We start from the raw sequence: 7,298 nt of genomic DNA, 5'->3' as shown, positions 1-7,298 counted from the left end.
GCCCTGGATTCAGGAGGACCTGAGTTCAAATCTGGCCTCAGACACTTGACACTTCCTAGCTGTGTGACCCTGGGCAAGTCACTTAACCCTCATTGCTCCACAAAAAAAAAAAAAAAAAGTTTGTACTTGGGTGCCTAGAAGAGACTAGAGAGATGGCAGAACAACAGGAAAGAAAGAGATCGTATTTCAGTGTGAGAGATTTAGGTTAGCACTAAGGAGAGTTAGCTTAATGTCCAATAAGATGTCTCCCAAGCTTGGAACACGTTTCTTATTGATACAATTTGAATCCTTTCTTCCTTTAAGCCTCATTTCAGGTCCCATATCTTTCCCAGATTTCTCCAATTAAAACTAATCTCTCCCTCATTAAATATCTCCTCCCATCTCAGTAGTTCTCAAAGTACAGTCTAAGGACCCTGAGGAGAGGGTGGGGGAGGGGGGACATCTTCCCAAGACCCCTTCAGGGTATCTGGGAGATCAACACTATTTTCAAAGTAATACCAATTTGTTATTTGCCTATTAAAATGCTCCTCCCTTTTCCAACTACATATATGTGGGAAGCCAGATTTCTTCATTTACTTTAAGCAAAATGACATAACAACAGGTTGAGCCCTGAAACAGAAAAAGGAATTCATCTGTTTTCTTTGAAGCCAGACATTAAGGAGATTTGTGAAAATATGGAAAATAATGCCACTTTTCTCACTTTTTTGTTTGTTTGAGAAAGTATGGTTGTTTTTCATTAAAAATATGCTAATGTAATATTTATCATTATTGTTCAAAATGATTTAATAAATATTTTAAAATGTATTCATTTTATTTTTAGTAGATATAATCCACATAAGCAAAAGCTTTTTTTTGGGGGGCGGGGGGAATGGTCTTGATAATTTTTAAGAGTTGTAAAGGGATCCTGAGACTAAAAAGTATGTCTATAGCTAAAAAAGGAAGAACTAATTTAAGCATAAGGTTTGAGGAGAAGATATTAGCTTTAGCAATTAAAAAAATCATCAGTAGCTTTGGAGAGAGCAATTTCAAATGAATGATGAAGTTGGAAGCCAAATTTTAGGGAATTAAGAAACAAGTGAGAGGCAGCTAGGTGGCGCAGTGGATAGAGTACTGGCCCTGGAGTCAGGAGGACCTGAGTTCAAATCTGGCCTCAGACACTTAACACTTACTAGCTGTGTGACCTTGGGCAAGTCACTTAACCCTCATTGCCTAACCAAAACAAAACAAAAAAGAAACAAGTGAGACATGATAGAGCTGTGAAATGGATGAACCATTTTGGAAACCAATTTGGAATTACATTGCATGTAAGGGAGTGGCCTGTGTATTGTTTTGATGTGCCCAAGTAAGTTATATAAGTCTACATGTGTCTGTCTAGATGTGGCTCCTAGTGAAGCAAGAATATACAACTCTAGTGTCTCCTCCCTTCAACCTTCTCCAAGAAAAATTTTTATTCCTGCCAGGAAGGGAAGTGGAGGTTGGGGCCACTGGTTAGCCAATCTACTCTCCTCAGAGAGAAGGACACCAGGCTAGAATTATGTCCATTTGTTCCCTTAAATGTAGTTATTCTTTTTTTTTGTTTTTTTTTTTTGTTTGTTTGTTTTTAGTGAGGCAATTGTGGTTAAGTGACTTGCCCAAGGTCACACAGCTAGTAAGTGTTAAGTGTCTGAGGCCCGATTTGAACTCAGGTACTCCTAACTCCAGGGCCGGTGCTCTATCCACTGCGCCACCTAGCTGCCCCAAATGTAGTTATTCTTGGGGAAGTAGGTTTTAGATTCAAGAAACAGATCCTGATAAGTACTGCTTGATGAGGAGTGTTCCAAGCTATATAGTCAAGGCTTGATGCCCTTACCCACAGATGTCAGTTCCACAATGGTCACCCATAGCAAATAGAAAATAAACCCATTTATCCAAACAGATAGCAGAAAGAAAGAAAGAAAGAAAGAAAGAAAGAAAGAAAGAAAGAAAGAAAGGAAGGAAGGAAGGAAGGAAGGAAGGAAGGAAGGAAGGAAGGAAGGAAGGAAGGAAGGAAGGAAGAAAGAAAGAAAGAAAGAAAGAAAGAAAGAAAGAAAGAAAGAAAGAAAGAAAGAAAGAAAGAAAGAAAGAAAGAAGGAAAGAGAAAGAAAGGAAGAAGGAAAGAAAGGAAGGAAGGAAGGAAGAAGGAAAGAAAGAAAGGAAGGAAGAGGAGAGGGCAGGAAGAGAGCAAAAAGGAGGTGGAGAAGGAGGAGAAGTAAGAGGAGAGAGAAAGTACCAATAATTTTTTCAATACTTTTGCCTAGAAAGGGAGATAATAGAATAATACTAGAGATATTGGGTTTCTATTGTTTTGTTTTGTTTTGTTTTGTTTTCTAGGTGGAGAAGACAGCAGTGGAGAGATTGAAGATTAGAAGGTCAGGGCAATCTAGTAGAGAAGATGAGGGGTTGGGATTAAGGGTATGTTTAGAGAAGTTGACCTTGTTGAGAAGGGCTACCACCTCATCCAAACAGGAGTGAAGGAGGAAGCAAGTTCATGGAAGTCCTGGCATCTTACTCAGAAGTCCTCAGTAGAGTGTAGGGAGTGTCAGTGGTGTGAGATACATTGAACCAGTAAGAAAAGGTAGTTTGCCTTAATCTGTTGAAGTCCTGTGATTCAAAGCCCTAAGAGTAAGGATGAGGGCAGCAGGCAGGAAGTATGATGGCTTACTCCAGAGGAAGGTCAGGACCCTTGTATTGCAGTCATACTGGGAACCCCTAAAACCCTTAGGAGACAGAGGTTGGGACAGTTTGCCATTTGGGGTGTGGTCCTGCAGACAGCCCTTGTCAAGAGATGGAAAAGAAGGGAGGTAACAGGTGAAGAAATCAACAGTGAGATGAGAGGGGCAGGACCTTAAAACGCCCCACCTCGCAAACCTAGCAAAGGATCAAGAAGGGCTAAGATGGGTTATGAAACTCACTACTACTCTGGAGAAGCTCTGGGGAAGAAAGAAACTGAGGGTTAACATCTTACTCCTCTGATGACCAGTGAAGACCCCATATCTTGAAGTTTGGGTGGCAGCCCTGTCTGCCCCCGCCCCTCCCCACCCAAGTCAATGAGAGAGCTAGGATTTTCTGTCTGGACTCTCACTGGGAACTGGGCGAAGGGAGGGGGGAGTATCACACTCACCAAAACCTTTAGCAGGAACTGAAACAGATTGATGCCTTCACCTTCACCTTCACCCTCAGTGGTTTGTGTGGCAGGACTTCATTGGATTAAGGCAACAGGTTAAAAGGGAACATCACACTCACCAAAACTGTTCTCCTCCCTCCTTCTAATGTTCTTTTTAAAAACTCCTGCCTTAGATCAGGCTCCCATGCTAAGCACTTAAGCCTGATGTCCTTGGACAGGTAGAGTCTCATCCCAAAGATATGGATCCATGAAGGAACTGTGATAGGTTCCTTACATTAAGTATCAAAGCTAATAAAGTCTAATCCAGTAATATTCACATTTTAACAGAGGACTTAAGAGTGAAAAGGGCAGGTGGATGGCACAGTACATAGAGTGCTGGACCTGAAGTCAGGAAGATCTGAGTTCAAATCCTTCTCCAGATACTTACTAGCTGTATGACCCTGGGCAAGTTACTTAACCCTGGTTGCCTCAGTTTTCTCATCTGTAAAATGACCTGGAGAAGGTAATGTCAAAACTACTCCAGTGTCTCTACCAAGAAAACCCCAAATAGGATCACAAAAAGTCAGACACAACTTAAATGACCAAAACAACAAGGTTTTCAAAGCCTGTTGTTTATTTAATATTTAATTATTTATTTTTATCATCACAAAAACTTTGGGAGATAGATGCATTTATTATCCCAGTTTTACAGATGAGTAAATTAAGGCACAGAGAGAGAGAGAGAGAGGTTAAATGACTTACTTGCCCAAGGTCACACATCTAGAAAGTTTCTGAAACTGGATTTAAACTTAGGTTTTCCTGACTCCAAGCCCAATACTTTCTCTATTGTATAACCTAGGTTGTAGCCTTTATTTCTTTAGTCAGCTAAGATTTATTTAGAACCTGCTGCTTTTTACAAAATCTTATGCAAACCTCCACATAAGATTCAAAGATAAATACACCAAAATCTTTGGCTTTAAGAAGTTTGGAGAAATAAGACAAAAACAAAGGACAAAAATTTGGATGTGATATGTGTATACAGTAATTCACATGTCGGCAGTATGTGAACAGGACATTGTTCTTGCAAATCGATGAAGGAGGTAGCACGAGAACGGAATCCATTTTACAGGTTAGGAAACTGAGGATGTGGGACAGGAAGTGCTTGCCCACGGATACACAGGAAGTAGGCCATAGAACAAAGATCTAAGCCAGATGCAGTCGATCTATATTGAGAGATCTTTCCACTGCACTTTATTATGTCTGAGGAGTCTGATGGTGCTATGAAAATAGATGGACAAGGAAGAGATTGCTTCTCTCTAGGGACATCAGAGAAAGATTCCTGGAGGAGGTCACTTGCGGGCCAAGCTTTGCAGGATGCAGATGTGGGTAAAAGGATAGTCCAGTTTGACTGAAGCACATGGGATTATTCCTAAGGTGAGACAGGTTGGAGTCAGTTTGTAAAGAAATGTAATTCAATCCAAGAGGCATTTGCTGAATTGCCCCATTCCTAGTTCTTACACACACACACACACACACACACACAGAAACACAAAAAAATCAAACTGGCAAAGCACTCAGTCCAACCCACAAGAAACCAAGGAGCCAAAGCATGCACACTTGGAATAGAATAAACTTTTACTTGTTCAAGTACAAATAATTGGATGATTAGGGGAACAATCATTGATTCATTCATTTAATTAATATTCAATTAGCATTGATTATCCAAAGCCTTTCCCTAGGTTCTATGTAAGATTCAAAGTTTAGATAAGAACAGGCCCTGCTATCTTAAAGCACTGTCTTCTTCATGGAGTCTTCATTTATCCCCTCAGCCACTGGTGCCCTCCCTTCTAAACTGCGGGGCATTTGACTGCTTTGCATAAATTGTTTTTATTCACTTTATATTTGTGCTGCGTGTATGTTTATATGTATTTGTTGTCTTTCCCATTAGGATGTACAGTCTTGAGAGCTGGGATTGCTACATTCTTTGTACATGTACCCCCAGTCCCCAGCACTAGACCTAGAGCATACTAAGTGCTTAATAAATATTTTTTGATTGATGGAATGCATAGTGCAGTAGGCAGTACATAAAATCAGATACTATGAGATAAGAGACTGGGATCCCTTTGGGTCAGAGGCATCCAGGAAGGCTTCAGGGATTCTACAGCTCTCTAGGCTTCCAGAAACTGGAGGCTCTCAAAGCAGGGATAGGGTTCTCAGTATTTTCCTGGAGTGCATTTGGGTGCTTGGTTTCATTTGCTGTCACACCCAGCCTGCTCATGTCTTTCAGCTCTCCAGAGGACAGGTTTGGTTACCTTTTTGGCAAACTCTTAAGAGCTGTGTAAGTTTACCAGTTGTATAAATAATGAATCATTGTAAATAAGTCATAGGGAGAAGGTTTAGTAACATACCAGGGTACATGCTATACGAAGTAATTCTATGAATATCCAGGGGAACTTCTTGAGGAGATGGAGAGGCAAGGAAGGAGAGAAGAAGGAAAAGAAGCAGGATCTTCTCTGACTGGATTTTGGCAATTGCCTCGACCTGACAGATAAGGATGAATCAGAATTCGTTCTATGTAGTGAAACCATATGCTGGACATTTATAGTTTATGCCTTCATTTCCATCCCCATGCCACCATTCTAGTCCAGGCCCAAATTACCTGGACTATATCACAATATTCTCCTATATCAATCTTCCAAATTCCATTCCCCCCATCTGTTCTGTTTACTGTGACAGATTAATCTTCCCAAAGCATAAACAATGTTAATCACATTGTTTCTCTGATCAAAAAACTGTGGTCCCTTCTTTCTGTCTCTTAAATAAAGTCCAAACCCCAGAACCTAGTGGCATTCAATGGTATTTATGATTTTGTACTACCCTCCTTTCCTCCTTATATGTCACACTATTTTCCACCACAGACCCTATGTTCCAGCAAAATCACACTGCTCATCACACAGTGTAGACACCCTGCTCTTTACAATCTATAGCTTGGTTCACACCATTTTCTCTTCTTTCCTTCTCCTTCTTCTTCAAGTACTCCTCCTCCTTCTTAGATTAAGTGATTTTCCCAGGGTCCTATAGCTAAGAAATATCTGAGGCCAAATTTGAGCTCATGAAGATGAATCTTCTTGATTCCAATCCCAGTGCTCTACCTACCGTACCACCTAGCTACCCTCGTTAGTTCTGTAATCAAATGTGATAGATGACTTCCTTATGCTTCCACATCAGTCTCTTTAAAGAATTTCCCTTTTTTTTCTTCTTTATCACAATTGTATATTCTTATGTCATTCGACTTTCAATTCTAAATATTCCCATCTCCCTTTGGCTGATCTACCCTGTATAATCTTAGACATTGTGATCCTTCATATTCTTTCTCTGTACTCTTTGATACCTATTATCTCAAAGTCTAGGATGTGTCAAATGATGCCCAACATTTATCCCCTTTTTGGTCACTGAATTTTTAAAAAGTATTTTATTATTTTCCAATCACATGTAAGGATAGTTTTCAACATTTGTTTTCACAGGATTTTTAGTTCCAAATTTTTTTCTCCCACCCTCGTTTCCCTCCCTCCTCCTGAAGACAGAAAGCAGTCTGATATAGGTTGTATATGTATAATCACATTAAACATATTTCTACATTAGTCATCTTGTGAAAGAAGAATCAGAGCACAAGGGAAAAACATCAAAAAAGAAGTAAAAAAACAAAACAGTCCAAAAGTAGAAACAGTATGGTTCAATCTGCATTCATAATTCACGGTTCTTTTTTCTGGATGTTGAGAACATTTTCTATTATGAGTTCTTTGAAACTGTTTTGGATCATTGCACTGCTAAGAAGAGCCATCACACAATGTTGCTGTTACTATGTACAGTGTTCTTCTGGTTCTACTTCTCTCAGTCAGCGTCAGTTCACCTAAGTCCTTCCAGGTTTCTCATAACTCTTCCAGCTCATCATTTCTTACAGCAGGTCACTGACTATAAGATGGAATTTTGTCCCCTAAATCTGATTAAATATCTCAGTCTCTTATGAGTCCTAAAGGGGATCTAGTCCAAGCATTCTTGTTGAGTCCACTTCCTCTCCTAATACTAATTTGTTTTGTTTTGTTTTTGCTTTTGGGGGGGGGGCAATGAGGATTAAGTGACTTTCCCAGGGTCACACAGCTAGTAAATGTCAAGTGTC

Source organism: Dromiciops gliroides, chromosome 6, assembly GCF_019393635.1.
Source record: "Dromiciops gliroides isolate mDroGli1 chromosome 6, mDroGli1.pri, whole genome shotgun sequence".
NCBI lineage: Eukaryota > Metazoa > Chordata > Mammalia > Microbiotheria > Microbiotheriidae > Dromiciops > Dromiciops gliroides.
Note: the sequence above shows the minus strand (reverse complement) of the source record.